This window comes from Onychomys torridus, chromosome 15, assembly GCF_903995425.1.
Source record: "Onychomys torridus chromosome 15, mOncTor1.1, whole genome shotgun sequence".
Taxonomy (NCBI): Eukaryota; Metazoa; Chordata; class Mammalia; order Rodentia; family Cricetidae; genus Onychomys; species Onychomys torridus.
In genome coordinates, this window is record NC_050457.1 from 63,949,258 (window position 1) to 63,962,789 (window position 13,532).

Sequence of the window (13,532 nt, forward strand, 5' to 3'; positions counted from 1 at the left end):
AGAAGCATAGGCACATTTTGCTGCAGGTCTCCAAAGGGAAACGTCCCCTAAGAAAGAACTCTTGGAGAGTGAATTGCTAATCTTTGCCAGCACCAAGAGGGTGGGATGGGTTAGGTTGATTCCATTCAGTTGCTAAGTGAGTCCTGGGAGGGATTAAATGTTTTCAATATGAAGGTGGTCTTTCATATTAAATAGAGCAACATTTGAAAGCAGTGAATAATAATGGTCTGCCAGCTACTTAGCTAAATCTGCTTTTTGTTGAAATAAGCATCTAGAAATAGTCATAGCCTCTAGTGATTCTCTCAGGTCCTTACTCCCTCTGTGTGGAGAGGTATCCTGCCAAGCACCTGGACCACTGTGTCTCCATCTCTCACTACCCATATGTTGTTCTGTCTCTGCTGGCCCTCCTGGCAGGTCAAAGGTTGTACAAAGGCTGCTCACTGCGAAGGAACAGCTGTAGACGGGCACCTGCTCCACCTCCTTTCCGCAGCCCTCCAGAAGTCTTTCTGCCCCAGACACTTGGCCGTCCCTGACAGATTTTCTTTTTTCTTTTGGTAGTCTCTTAGCATATGAAGCCCTACATTAGCATGCTCATAGGCAGCCCCCACAGTGTGTGACTTCTCTTCCTGACTCTTCTGGTACTTCCCAGAAAACTCAGCTGTACAAAGAGCATTCTTCCCAAGTCTCCACCCTCATTCTTTCCAAGTCCTCCATCCTCTTTCTCTCCTTCTCTTTGGTGATTCCTGGAAGACCTGTGGGTGGGATCTTGAGAGGCGTGCTGGGGCTGGGTCCAGGCTCTAAGCCCCATCAAGCTTTCCTTGGCCTGTAGAACATCTCCCTTAGCTTCCTTCACCTGCCCTTCCCTCTTCGCCATACTGTGCTCCCTGATCTCACCCTGGGGTGAGTGGGGGCAGGGTCCTTGCTCTCAGGCTCGATTCTTCCCACAGCTTAGAAACATCTAACAAAGAATGGTAAGAAACATACCAACAGCACTTGCCTCACTCCTTACCAGTGTGAAGAAAGTGTTTATTGATCTCTAAATATTTGAAAGTTATTGGTGAACTTTTTTTCTTTATTCATCCATAATTTCACTACCCAAATACCATCCTGTTTACGCTCGAATGTATATATACTGCTCCCCCCCCCCATCCCTGTTCCTGAGTACTAAACAGGATCTTGAATACCCTGTCCATCTGAGCGATGTTTCCAGTTCCTTTATCATATTTTTAGTTTCAGGCAGGGTTCTTATCCAAACTGACCTTAAACTTCCTTTGTGGACTAGACAGACATCAAAAGACTTTTCAATCCTCCTTGGCCTTGCTCCAAGGTAGTTGGAATGATAGGCAGGTGCCACCATACCCAGCTCTGCTTACTTTCTCTAAACTGGCATCATCATCTTAACTTTTTTTTTTTTCAGCCTAATTTGATTTTTTGAGACAAGGTTTCTCTGTGTAACAGCCCTAGCTGTTCTGGAACTAGCTTTGTAGGCCAGGCTGGACTAACAAAGATCCACCTGCCTCTGCCTCCTGAGTGCTGGGATTAAAGATGTGCACCACCACTGCCAGCCTGGGCCACCACCATCTGGCCATCATGAAGCATTCTCATAGCTGTATGATTCTGTCAATGGCTGTGTGTGCATGTGTGCTACTGAATGAACGCAGGGCCTTGCCTGTACCATAGGAATGAAAGGGATTGCTTTATAAAATATTCTATGTCTCCAGCCCTCAATGGCAGTACTTGAAAGTCAGGTTTCTGTTACTGGATCATTTCTCTTGTTGCAAACATCACTGCTGTATTATTCTCATGTGCAGGTACTGTCTTAATATTTGGAAGTTTGTTTTTTTTTTCTAAATCTAAGTTTATACATGTTATGGCTATATTTGTAAATGTATACATGTAGCAGAGTTACTGTTCATTGAAGCCAACTACAAATCAAGAAATAGGTAGCCTTAAGATATAAAGAGCCTTTACAGACTGACTAAGACTATAATGGGTGCTTTAGAGAAACTAAAAGCACAAACAAGAAATTTGCCAGAAGTAATGAGTTGAAATGATCTGACTTATTTTATTTTTGGTTTTTTGAGACAGGGTTTCTCCGTGTAGTTTTGCCTGTCCTGGATCTCTGTAGACCAGACTGGCCTCAAACTCACAGCCTCCCGAATGCTGGGATTAATGGTATGCACCACCCCCTCTCGGCTGATCTGACATTCTTAATAGGATATTTGGGAAACTTCAAATTAAAATGTAATTTTTTCAGAGTGAAGACTGAAATTTATTATTTTATTTTTTTGGAGATGGTCTTTCTATATTGCTCTGGCAGCCATGGAACTCACTATGTAGACTGAGCTAGCCTGGTACTCACCGAGATCCTCCTGCTTCTGCCTGGGATTAAAGGTGTGCACCATCATGCCTGGTGTAAGTTAATTTTTAATTGAACCCTTTTTCTGGCCCACTTTGATATACAGTTATACACACATACATAAATACACCTTGATAGAGATAGGCAGACAGACATATCTACCTTCTGAATTTCAAGAGAGAAAAAAGAGGTGAGTAGCCTGGACTGGGCTGTCCCCTTAAGTAAGCTTCTTTTCACTGCTGAATATTTAACTAGTCTGAGGCTGTGGGATCAAAGCCTTTCGTGGCACCCTTCTGAAAGCTTCCTGCCTCATGCTCTGCCCTCCTTCCTGGTCTCCACCCCACCCCCAGGCAAGGGGCACCGCTAAGCTAACTACTAACTGCCACTCCTTCCCGCCCTCTGACCAGCCTCCCCACCCCCACGCCAGGCTCTTGACTGGTTCCTCTAGGAGAAGGCCTGGCCTTGGGCTCTGCCCCCACCTGCCTGTTCCAGCCTCTGGATCCAGGCTTCTTTCTCCTGAAGCTCCTGGCTGGTGAGTACCTGCCCCTTTCCACCATATCTTTCCAGCCTGAAGCTCCATATTTGAGTTTCACGGTCACCTTAATTTTTTAACCCACTTTTTGGTTGCAGTTGCCTGGATTTTCCGGTTCTGTGCAGCCTGGCTCTTTGAAGTGAAATATCTCCATGATTTAATTTCACATCCCTTCCCTCCCTCCCTGTCCACTTTTCATATGGAAGATACTCCCTTACCATTTTCTTTTTGATCAGATTAAGGCAGAGATTGCCACACTGGGCCCTGCTGACAGGTGGACTGGACAGTTGAGAGTAGTTGTGGTCTAGCCTGTTCTTTGCAAGAGATTCAGCCCTGGTTATGGCCCCTACTGAGTAGATACAGGTTGTAGCCCCTCAGTGTCTCTAGATGAACCTCTGCATGGGGGCATTAGAACTGTTTATTGCTTTTTACTCTTTTATTATTATTATTTGCTCTCAGGGAGATGGCACCCACATGTTAACTTTTTCTATCAAATTTGCTGTTGCTTTTAACCTCCTGTTTACTCTTAGAAAGCTGTATCATTTAGAAGTCCTGGCGTTAAATGGCATGGTTTTAGTAAGCTGTATTCAGACTTTGAAAACGTTTGGGGGGCCTTTAGGCCAGTGTGTTGCACACCATTGTGTGGTGGCTGTACACTGTCCACCCCTCAGATGAATGGTTGCCCTACTTTCAGCCCTCTGAAAGGATGCAGCCGCTCATTAAAGCGTGCCAGATGCTGCTCTGGTCGGCCTTGTGCTTGAAAGGGAATACTTTTAACTTTGGAATTACACGGTGATAGTCTCAGCATCTGCCTCTCAGAAATGGAAGTGAAGTGGCCCTGTTACAGGCATTGCTACTTCTCCCTGCTCCCAAACCTTATGGGGTGAAGAATCCACCAGAAAACATGTTTCTTTGGCTTTTTTTAAAAAGCTCTCTTTAAATAAAGCAAAAAAAAAAAAAAAAAAAAAAAAAAAAGGCAAAGTAATAAACATAGGTAGCTGAGATTTCACCTCCTGGCCTAGGGAAAGGAACAGAAGTTTATGTCTTTGAGATATGTACAGATACTGACTTCTTTTAAGGCAGCCTAGACTTAAAAACAGATATTGCAATATTTACATAGAAGACTAAAAAGATTTGCTACACCACAGGAAGTCCATGGGATCAAGGAAACCCAATACAGATCATTGTCTTACATTAATTGTGCCCAGAGGAAGTTTGGGAAGAAAAATTAGCTTCATTTTGTCGCTCTGTTTGTTTGTTTGTTTTCTGCTCTTCCTTTGGTCTCAGTCTGAAATGTGGGTCTGTCACTTGAGTCGAGGATTGCATTACATAATTCCAACAGCGCCCAGGCTGGTCGGTTCACACTGGACCACAGGTGCACACAGTTGCAACCCTCTTGAGTCTTCCGTCAGCAGCGGGAGCTTGCAAATTAGGGAAATGAGGTCCTGTGGAGGTAGGTGGAAGAACAGGTTGGACCTGGTCATGATGTCATTTGACTCTGATTTCCAGGCTTCTTGCACAGCCTGTTAGTACTCAGGCGGAGTATCAAAGGAACAAAGAGGGTCCGGAGCTGGAGCTGCAAAGCCACGCCACTGACCACCTCTTAGAGCAGCAGCCTGCAGCCTTGTAGCCTGAGGGATCAGGGTTCGTCGCTCCTGCTGGCTCCTGCTATCTGGGACGAGCCGGCGGCAGTTCACGGTCGACAGCACCTCGGGGTCTGCCAACGTCGTCGGTGGGGCGAAAGCTGTTCCTTTCTCTTGCTGGGTTGAGAAGAACAGCTGCAGTACAATGGGTACTTGTTCCGTGTAGCACACTCCCCCGGCCTGCTCACAGCCTGCTTCTCTTTCTTGTCACAACATGTTGCTATAAGGTATTTGAATGACTGAGAAGGTGATTTGGGACTATTCAAAAGACCCTGAGCAGCTGACCTGGAGGCACAGCTGGTATGGGTGCACAGGGATTTTGTTGTCATAGTTTTGTTTTTCTTTCTTACTTTTTATTGTTCATGGTAGACACACAGCCATAGTCGAAACCATCCACTCTTTTTTGGGGGGATGGGGGCAGACCTGCGAGGACTTTTTAGAGTGTTCCCCATCATATGATGTGTCAAACTTTGTTTACCTTTGTGACCTTCCTGTCGATCAGAATTTCAGCTTTATCCTACAGGAAGCCTTGCAGGTGTAGAGACTCCATAGCAGTGCCTTGGAGAGGACTGTATTGCCGCACCTTGTGGAGCCAATGGCAAAGGCTTTCATAGTTCTCAAAGAACAAGTTAACTGTGTTGTTGGCCAGTAAGAAAGGTCACCTTTCCTTTAGACAACCCATGGCTAACAGAATGACAAAATGATTCATTCTCTAAACATCCCCGGAGGACAGTTACAGGTGAATGCCACCTGCCTATATGTAGCCAGCTCTGGGTCTTACCTATTTTCTGAGAGATCACTTTGTCATTAGTGGTTTGAGATGAGGTTTACCCACTGTAGGGAGGACCTGAGGATTACCTGTGAACGCATCTGTAAAGCTCCTGGTCTACGCTCTGGTCCCATGTCACCACTGATGGTCACTGTGGCTGACACCCCACCATTACCCTTTGCATCACTATGGGACAAAGTAACACACGCATGTGGCTAGAGGACGGTGGTGCTATGTGGTAGTTCAGGAAAAGAGGGCTCATTTTCTAAACTTTTCACTATCTACCCAAGTAGAATTCGTGAAAGATCCGTATTCATTCTCGAAAAGACAATGGGAAGGGCCAGTTCAGAACACTGCAAACTATTCTCTAAATGCAAGCTGGGGCATACTTGGTGTGAGGTAAAGTGGATCATGATGAGTAAGTAAGAGATGGTATTCCAGGGTCAGGTGAGCAGAAGGAAGGTTGTCTCGCTGGAAGTCTGACTGCTGTGTCTTGGGTTCAGGGAAATTCCCTCCACCACCACCACTACTACTACCATATATACATAAAAAAAATTTTTTAATCCCTTTTATTATTATTGCTGCTTTCCTGTTATGTGTGAGTGTGTCTGACTGTGTGAATGAGGACCTAGGGCCTTGAGTATGCTGGGCTAAGTACTTTGCCGCTCAGTTACATCCCCAGCCACTCTTAGTTTGAATATTTTGCTTAGTCTAAAAACTTTTCTCCAAGAGGGGTGATGGCATACACCTTTAATCCCAGTACTAGGGAGGCAAAAACAGGTGGATCTCTTGAGTTCAAGGCCAGCCTGATCTATGGAGTGAGTTCATGGATAGCCAGGACTACACAGAGAAACCTTGTCTCAACAAACAAAACAAACCAAAAAGCTTTTGTTGATATCAAGCTCTTTCATACAAATCTTTAGGTTTTACTGATTGATAGAAAAATAACTGGCCAAAGAAGCTGGCAAGGTGGTTGCTTCATCCGTTGGGCACTTCTCTGGAAGCAGCAGTCTGGAAGTGGGAGGGGACACCCAGATTTTAAGCAGTTAGAATTAGGTCACTCAGAAAGCTAGACTGGCATGCTACCAGGCCGAGGGCTCCAGTCGTCCCTAGATCCTCGCTCTGCTGCACCAGGAGCCTAGTGTGCATAGAGTCCTGGTGAGTACCCCAACCACGGATGGCAATAACCTGGCTTTGGAGTGTCTTTTGGCCTCTTGTTTCCTAGCAACTTGTAACTGCTCCGTATAATGCTGTGTGATGTTTCTAATTTATACTGAACAGACATTAACAGATACGCTAGACAGATACTGTGGGCTGGCTACTTTCCCACGATGACTCGCAAGCGGCCACTTTAATACATGACTGAGCAGAAGGGAAGACTGCCAGGACACCGTGCTCACCGGGCTCCCTCCCACCAGGCCTGCCTTCCCGCTGGACAGTGTGATTTATTTATCTAGGGCTTGCCCATGTGTCTCAGCACACTGCATTGAGCAATCATCAAATAAAATTCTCCATTTGATTTCCTTTTTTTCCCCAGCATTGTGCATGTGTTCATGAATATTTATAAATCACCTATATTTGTTACTGAAGTTTTTTCTTCGCTATACATTTTTATGCAAATTAAGTTGCTTCATCTTGGTTCGTCCCGGTGAAGGGGGTGATGTCTCAAGGCTGTTTTAGCTCCGCCATGAGCCTGAGGACATCTTCATTCTCACCAGGCTCTGCTTGGTGACTAGATGTTTGGTTTGGCTTTTTCTAAGTTGCTGTTTTCATCTTTCTTTAGACAATTTAGACTTCTTAGCTCCGATGTATGTGTGTGTGTGTGTGGTCTGTCTGTCTGTCTGTCTGTGTCTGTGTCTTAAATACCTACAGAGCAAGGATCCATGTACACTTGTTCTCCTGGTTGTCATCTATATGATCATTTGTATGATGGCTACCACAACATACCATATCTGCCATGAATGTAGCATTATGAAACTGTTCACCCAGACCAAGCATTCCAGATCTCAGTTTGACAATCTTCCGGGTCTGGACATGGAGGAATGTCGACCTGCTAGTTCCCACATTCCCTGTTTAATTCCTGCCTTTTCTACCTCCGAGTCTTGATTGCATTGCACAGCTATAACCTTGGGGCTTGATAAGTGAGCCAGTGAGCTCTCTACCTATTCAGCATTCTAATGAACGGTGTGGGCGTCCTTGCCAGCAGAGAGGGGCAGCTGCTCTCCTCATTTGTATTTCTCGGCATGATTTGTCAGAGTGGGTCTGAATGAGGGGGCTGTGGCCTGTTCCATATGGTGGCCGGAGGAACGGTAGAACAATGATGAATAGCTTGAGATTGCAGTTTAGTTTCAGAGGATAAAAAACGTTACATTTGGTTCTTTAGATAAGAAGGCAGCAGATTATACCCAAAGCTGCTGCTCTCTGAGAGACCCAGATGGGATTTATACAGAGGCCTGGACCTTCTGTCAGCTCCTCCTGGGCCTTGGTCAGATTGAAATAAACCTTCCTTCCCATCCTCTTCCTCTGGGTCTCTTTGAGTTTTGACTTTTCTGAAATGGAGTCTCACTGTCCTGGAATTTTCTACATAGTCCTGTCAGGCCTCGAACTTGTGACAATGTAGTCTTCTTGCTTAGCCTTCTAGGGCTAGAATTGAGATGTGTTCCACCACACCTGGCCTCTTCTTGTGTGATTCTGGGACTCATGCGGCACTACCTTTTTGGATTCTTTTCGGTGCCAGGGGTGGGACTTGAGTGGCTTAGCTTAAGACTGCCTCTGAATAGCTAGCGAACTGGGTGGCCAGGCTTCCCAAGAATGAGATCTGTCCAGGTCCTTGAGGATGCTAAATACAAGTCACCACCAAGCTACATACACCCCAGCCCATTTCTTAATGGATGCTCGAGTTCTAGTGCTTAACTCCCCTCACCCCATTTTAGTTTCTAAAACTTCGAATCTTCTAAATCCGCTGTCTCATCCCTGCAGAATGTATGAACGGCCTTCACTTGGCCATACAGGCTTCACCATCCTTCTCTTAAGGTCTTCAAGACCCCCCTGGAGAACTTCACTTTGCCTCAGTTAATGTTTTGGTCAACATGAGCTTTTTTTTTTTTCTGATTGCAGCATAGCTTGCATATGAAAAATTTGAGCTTTGAAATCTTGTGCCCACCTCGGAATGCTCATTAAGGGGCCACAACCTCCTGGATCAGGGAGGAAATGGTGTGCCACTGACGTCCTGCAGGTCCCAACCTCATCTTGACGTGTTCTCTGATCAGCCCTGTTCCCCTTCACAGCAGCCTTCCTCCCTGACTCCCCCACACCTTCCCACACCTGAGCTTCCACAGCACATGAGCTCACCTCATAACTCGGCAAGGTTTGGGAACATCTGTTCCCGAACCCACACAACCCACCTGTCACCTACAGAAGCAGCATCTCAACCTCCCTCCCCAGGTCCTCTCTACACTCTGAGTACTGCTTTCCCACAGCTCCCACCCCAGGGAGCCTGGGCATGTGGCCACTGCTGATGAGGCCATCCTGGTGATTCTCACCGAGGCAGGGAACTCTGGTCCCCTCCTCCTATCTGACTCCTACCTTTGAACTTGACGGTCTGGCTTACCATCAAGGGCCAGCTTGTGTTCCCACACTGACTGACCTCTGCTACACACTGTCTTGCCTTGAGCATATTTTTGACATTTAGGGTTCATCACTGGGGACAGTCTTCCTATCTGGAGGAACCCTCTTCCCCTCCGTAAGACCTCTGTCTTACCAGCAGCCTAGAAAAGTGCAGCGTACAGTATCCCTGTCTTCTTCCGCATAAACTCCAGATCTAAAGGACAGATGGTAACTGCCAACAGGGACCTGTGCACTTGATGTGCTTTGAGGTTCTGCTTTGCAGTAAGGGTTTGTTTGGAGCTTCCATGGTGCCGGGGCTTCCAGTTAACATGTCTATAACTCCTTGGGTTTGCAAAATGGCTGCCAAGTGTCACATACTCTGAGAACATCATCATGCAAAAATTCTGTCATTGAGGTCCATCTGACTAAAACAAAGGCCATGTCTTCTAGAGTAAACATTCATCCTGGAAAGGGTCAGAGCAGAACCCTAAGAGCCTCCTCCCTGGGAGCCCTCCCATTACTAGGAAGGAAATCTTTCCCTGGGGTCCTTTATGTGGGTTTGTGCACATCTCCTTAGCTCTGGCTTTTCCGCCAGGTCTTAGGGCAGGGACTGGGTATTGTGGCTGAGCCTCCCACTGCAAGAGGCTGGGACAGTGAGTGTCTGGCACTGCTGAATGGTTTTGTTTTGCATGTTGGTGTAGCATGCTCTCACCTCAGAACAGCTGCCCTGAGTACAGTTGTGGTCCTTAGCAAGGCTGGCTACGGGCCACCTAGAGAGCAGTGTTGAGAGAAGACCACGATGGGAAAAAAAATGGAAGGATTGTCCACTCCTTCGTAAGCTAGAGCACTTTTTAAACAGCAACGCAACCCCACCTGTGAGTAGACAGTTTACACCCACAACTTCAAGGAAAGATTCAAGTCAAGATACCGTCCTGTCCATCACCCTGGCAGTGATAAACAGAAAGAGAAGGTGTCCACAATGCCCTGTGCAGGGTGTCAGGGTAATATGCAGGAAGGACAGATGTGTGCACACTGTGATGAAGATCCACCTCATAGGCATCGCCTGGGGTCAGCATTGGTAACTGTAACTTCTAGACTGGCGCTTTCCCAGTTCCATGGTAAAGGGTAGAGTTCTGTTGATATCTGTTGTTATTATTGTTACATTATTTTTAAATTACTTATTTTGTGTGTGCAGGGCACAAGGCAGAGACTGTAGGGAGTCCCTTCTCTGCTTTCACCACGTGGGTCCTGGGGACGGAACTCAGGTCAACAGGCTTAGCAGCAAGCACCTCTACCTGCCGAGCTGTCTTAGCAGCCCTACAAGGGCAAGTTTTAACTTCCTTTTGCTGACTCAGTATTGGTCAGCACATTTGAAAGATACCGTAAACATAATGCCACATGTCAGCCATTGTGAAAGTTCCTAAAGCTTGCTGTCCTTCTGGCAAGTATCCCCTTAGGGACTGCTGCCCCTCATGGACCCCACCTGGGGTTTTCATCTGAGGAAGAGCCCAGGAGTCAGAACTGCCTGGTCATGTGGCCTCAGTCCGGGAACTCTCCGTGTTCAGTGTAAAATGGAGTAAAAAAAAAAAATGCTGTCCTGCCCACTGACCTGAACAAGACTCCTGGGGATTTCTTCCAGGTCATGAACACCCATGTGACAGTCCATACCACAGTTAGTTCCTCTTTTATTTTACCTCCCCCCACCCCACCCCCCCACCCCAAGACAGGGTTTCTCTGTGTAGCTTTGCACCTTTCCTGGAACTAGCTCTGTGGACCAGGCTGGCCTCGAACTCACAGAGATCCGCCTGGCTCTGCCTCCCGAGTGCTGGGATTAAAAGCATGCGCCACCACCGTCTGGCATTCTTTCATTTTAATTCAGGAAGGAAATGGTATCACCACCACCCCCCACACCATTCAGCAAGCCGGGGAGCTGGTCCTATGGGATCATAACATTGTCTTTCTGTACACTTGGGGGAGACTCCATGCCTTGCTGAGGGAGCCACAGGCTGGCATGAAGACTGGCACCCTGCCATGGAGTGTGCTAGGAACGGGCAGGGGAGGGGGTCCATCCACGTTGCAGTGTGGAGATGAGAGAGCAGGAAGCTCATCCCTGGGCAGTGTGAAACACAAAGCCCCAGAGAAGGGAAGGAAGTGGACCATAGGTTCAGGGGCTGATAGAAGCAGGAAGCTGGAAGAGTGGAGGCTGGGCTTGCATTCTCCTGCCTCAGGGTAACAGCTGACCGTACGTTCACTGCGCGTGGTTTTCAGGCTCTGTTCGGGGATTGGAAACACTTACGTGACCGGGATACAATAGCAACTAAGGTCTGAATGTGTGGCTGTCCCATGGGTACAATGAGAGAGGAAGGCTTGTTACAAACACTGGAGGGCTGGTAGGCCTAGTCCTTCCGAGTGCTGACGGTCCCATGTGTGCGCCCCATCCTGGCCTGTCCGGCTTGTCCGGCTTGGCTTCAGTCCACGCTTCTGCATGGTTCTCACCGCAGCTGTAGGCACTGACAGGTCTGTCTTCACGGGTTTCTTTTTTGATAGTTAATGGTGTTGTGTTTTAGAAACTAAAAGCAGAATTGTTGGGAAAATGTCCATGTTTGAGAAACACTTTCTGTCTTGAAAGATCTTTCACACATGGTCTATTTGAAGCTAGAGGAAAGTCTTCATACCTGGTATCTCATATGCTCCGCTGTTGTTGCTGGTTGACAGTCTCACCCCGGCCTTCCTCCTCCTTGTCAGATCAGAACATCTGGTGAGATTGTATGTCGGAGAGTTTCTCTAAATGCAGAAGCCTGTGTTAGACTGGTAGAAATTGCTGTCCAGGACCAAATGCAAATAGAATGATTTTAAGCTTGTTGGTTTCCTACCCTGTGAGCCTGTGGAACACAGGCGCTATTTCTTCAGTGGATGCATAATGTGAGCTGTCTACAGAACCGAATACTTTCCAACAGCTGTACTTAAAAAGTACAAAGAAAATTAATTTTTTTAAAGATTTGTTTATGTATTATGTATACAGCATGCACGACTGCAGGCCAGAAGAGGGCACCAGATCTCGTTACAGATGGTTGTGAATCATCATGTGGTTGCGGAATTGAGCTCAGGACCTCTGGAAGAGTAGTCAGTGCTCTTAACCTCTGAGCCATCTCTCCAGGCCCAAAAATTAATTTTATAAAGATGATTTTTAATAGGATGTATAGCTTCCTGCATCCTGATTCTGGGCCCTACCCCTGAACTATACCTTGGCCCCAGCCATGGCCTTTGTCCTTTAACTCAGAAATCAGCGCTGTGTGTGTGTGTGTGTGTGTGTGTGTGTGTGTGTGTGTGTGTGTGTTTGTGTACATGTGCATGTGCGTGGTGTGTGTGTGATGATCAGTGTAGTGCTGATGTAAAAGCTGGCCACAGGAAGACATTGGGCAGCCTTTCTTTCTCTTCTGTATTTATTATGTATATATTATAGATGGTTGTGAGCCACCATGTGGTGGCTGGGGATTGAACTCAGGACCTCTGGAAGGGCAGCCAGTGCTCTCAACCACTGAGCCATCTCTCCAGCCCTTGGGTAGACTTTCTATCTCTCTGCCTGATCTTGAGACAGTTTCTCACTGAACCTGGAGCCTGACAGGGGACTAGGAAGCTAGGTCCCCCATCCCTCAGCGCTGAGGTTACAGGTGCACTTGCACATACCCAGTTTTTGTACGTAGGTGCTGGGGATTTGAACAAAGGTCCCCATGCTTCCCCGCCTTGTATTCCAATAAAACTTTATACAAACAGGCTGTACTTGGACAGCCTCTGCTCTAATTAAACTCACTGTCTTAACTGCCTTTTATCCTCAGATTGGATTTCTATTTTGGGCTACTCCCAAAATAGCTGTTGTGGTGAAGTCTATTCAGCAATATCAGGAAATAAACTCTACTGTTGCGTAATGAATACTTTGATGCTGCGGGAACACCCCATCCCCTTTTCTGAACTTACACCCTGCAAGTGTGGCTCGCTAGGGCCCTAGCAGTCACTCTGCCTGACTTGGCAGGCATGCGCTCATTACCCTTCAGGTAACGGCATCTGTAAAACAGAGATAGATAGCAGTGATGCCTAGGGAATAGAATTGCTAACATTGGCGCAGGGGCACCCAGTCCTCGGGACATGTTAGCCTTTGTCCTTACTGCTCGATCTGATGCTGTTGCTGTTAGTTTCTCGCCTGTTCTTCCCACTAGTAATGTTAGCTCAGTGTTGACGACCATGGCCATTCTAAATGCAAACCAATCCAGGTACCGGAACAGAAGAGGGTCTACCTGGCCAGCAACCACAGAGGATGGCCGTGGCACTCACTTTAGACTTGATCTTTCCCATCAAGGAGAGAGAGACCACTGCAGTCTAGGAGAAGGTCAACAGGATCTATCCAGAGTCTGTATTCAATGACCTTAATGGCTCTGCTTCTTCTCCGCCTTCATTTCAGTGTGAGCAGCCCTGGGGTAGGGGAGATAGTAGAGATAGGCAAATGATTCCTTAAACGCGAAGTATTTTGGAATTGTAAAATAGCATTTCCTGGCTGGTCCTCTCTTTGTGCCTTATATCACAGACTTCACCTCCTCAAGATGGGCTCATGAATCACATGGATTGTGA

The 13,532-nt window shown here is 46.9% G+C and overlaps 1 protein-coding gene across 5 annotated transcripts in view; it reads left to right on the forward strand.

Moving 5' to 3' along the window:
• Positions 1-13,532, forward strand: part of Myo10 (myosin X) — a 212,033-nt gene that overhangs the window by 149,813 nt on the left and 48,688 nt on the right. The window contains exon 1 of one of the 5 annotated variants that reach the window (XM_036206968.1): positions 6,399-6,461. The exons of the other annotated variants lie outside the window; for them this stretch is intronic. The gene's annotated coding sequence lies outside the window, so the exon portion shown is untranslated. Of the gene's footprint in view, positions 1-6,398; positions 6,462-13,532 lie in introns of those variants that run through there. 5 annotated transcript variants of the gene reach the window in all.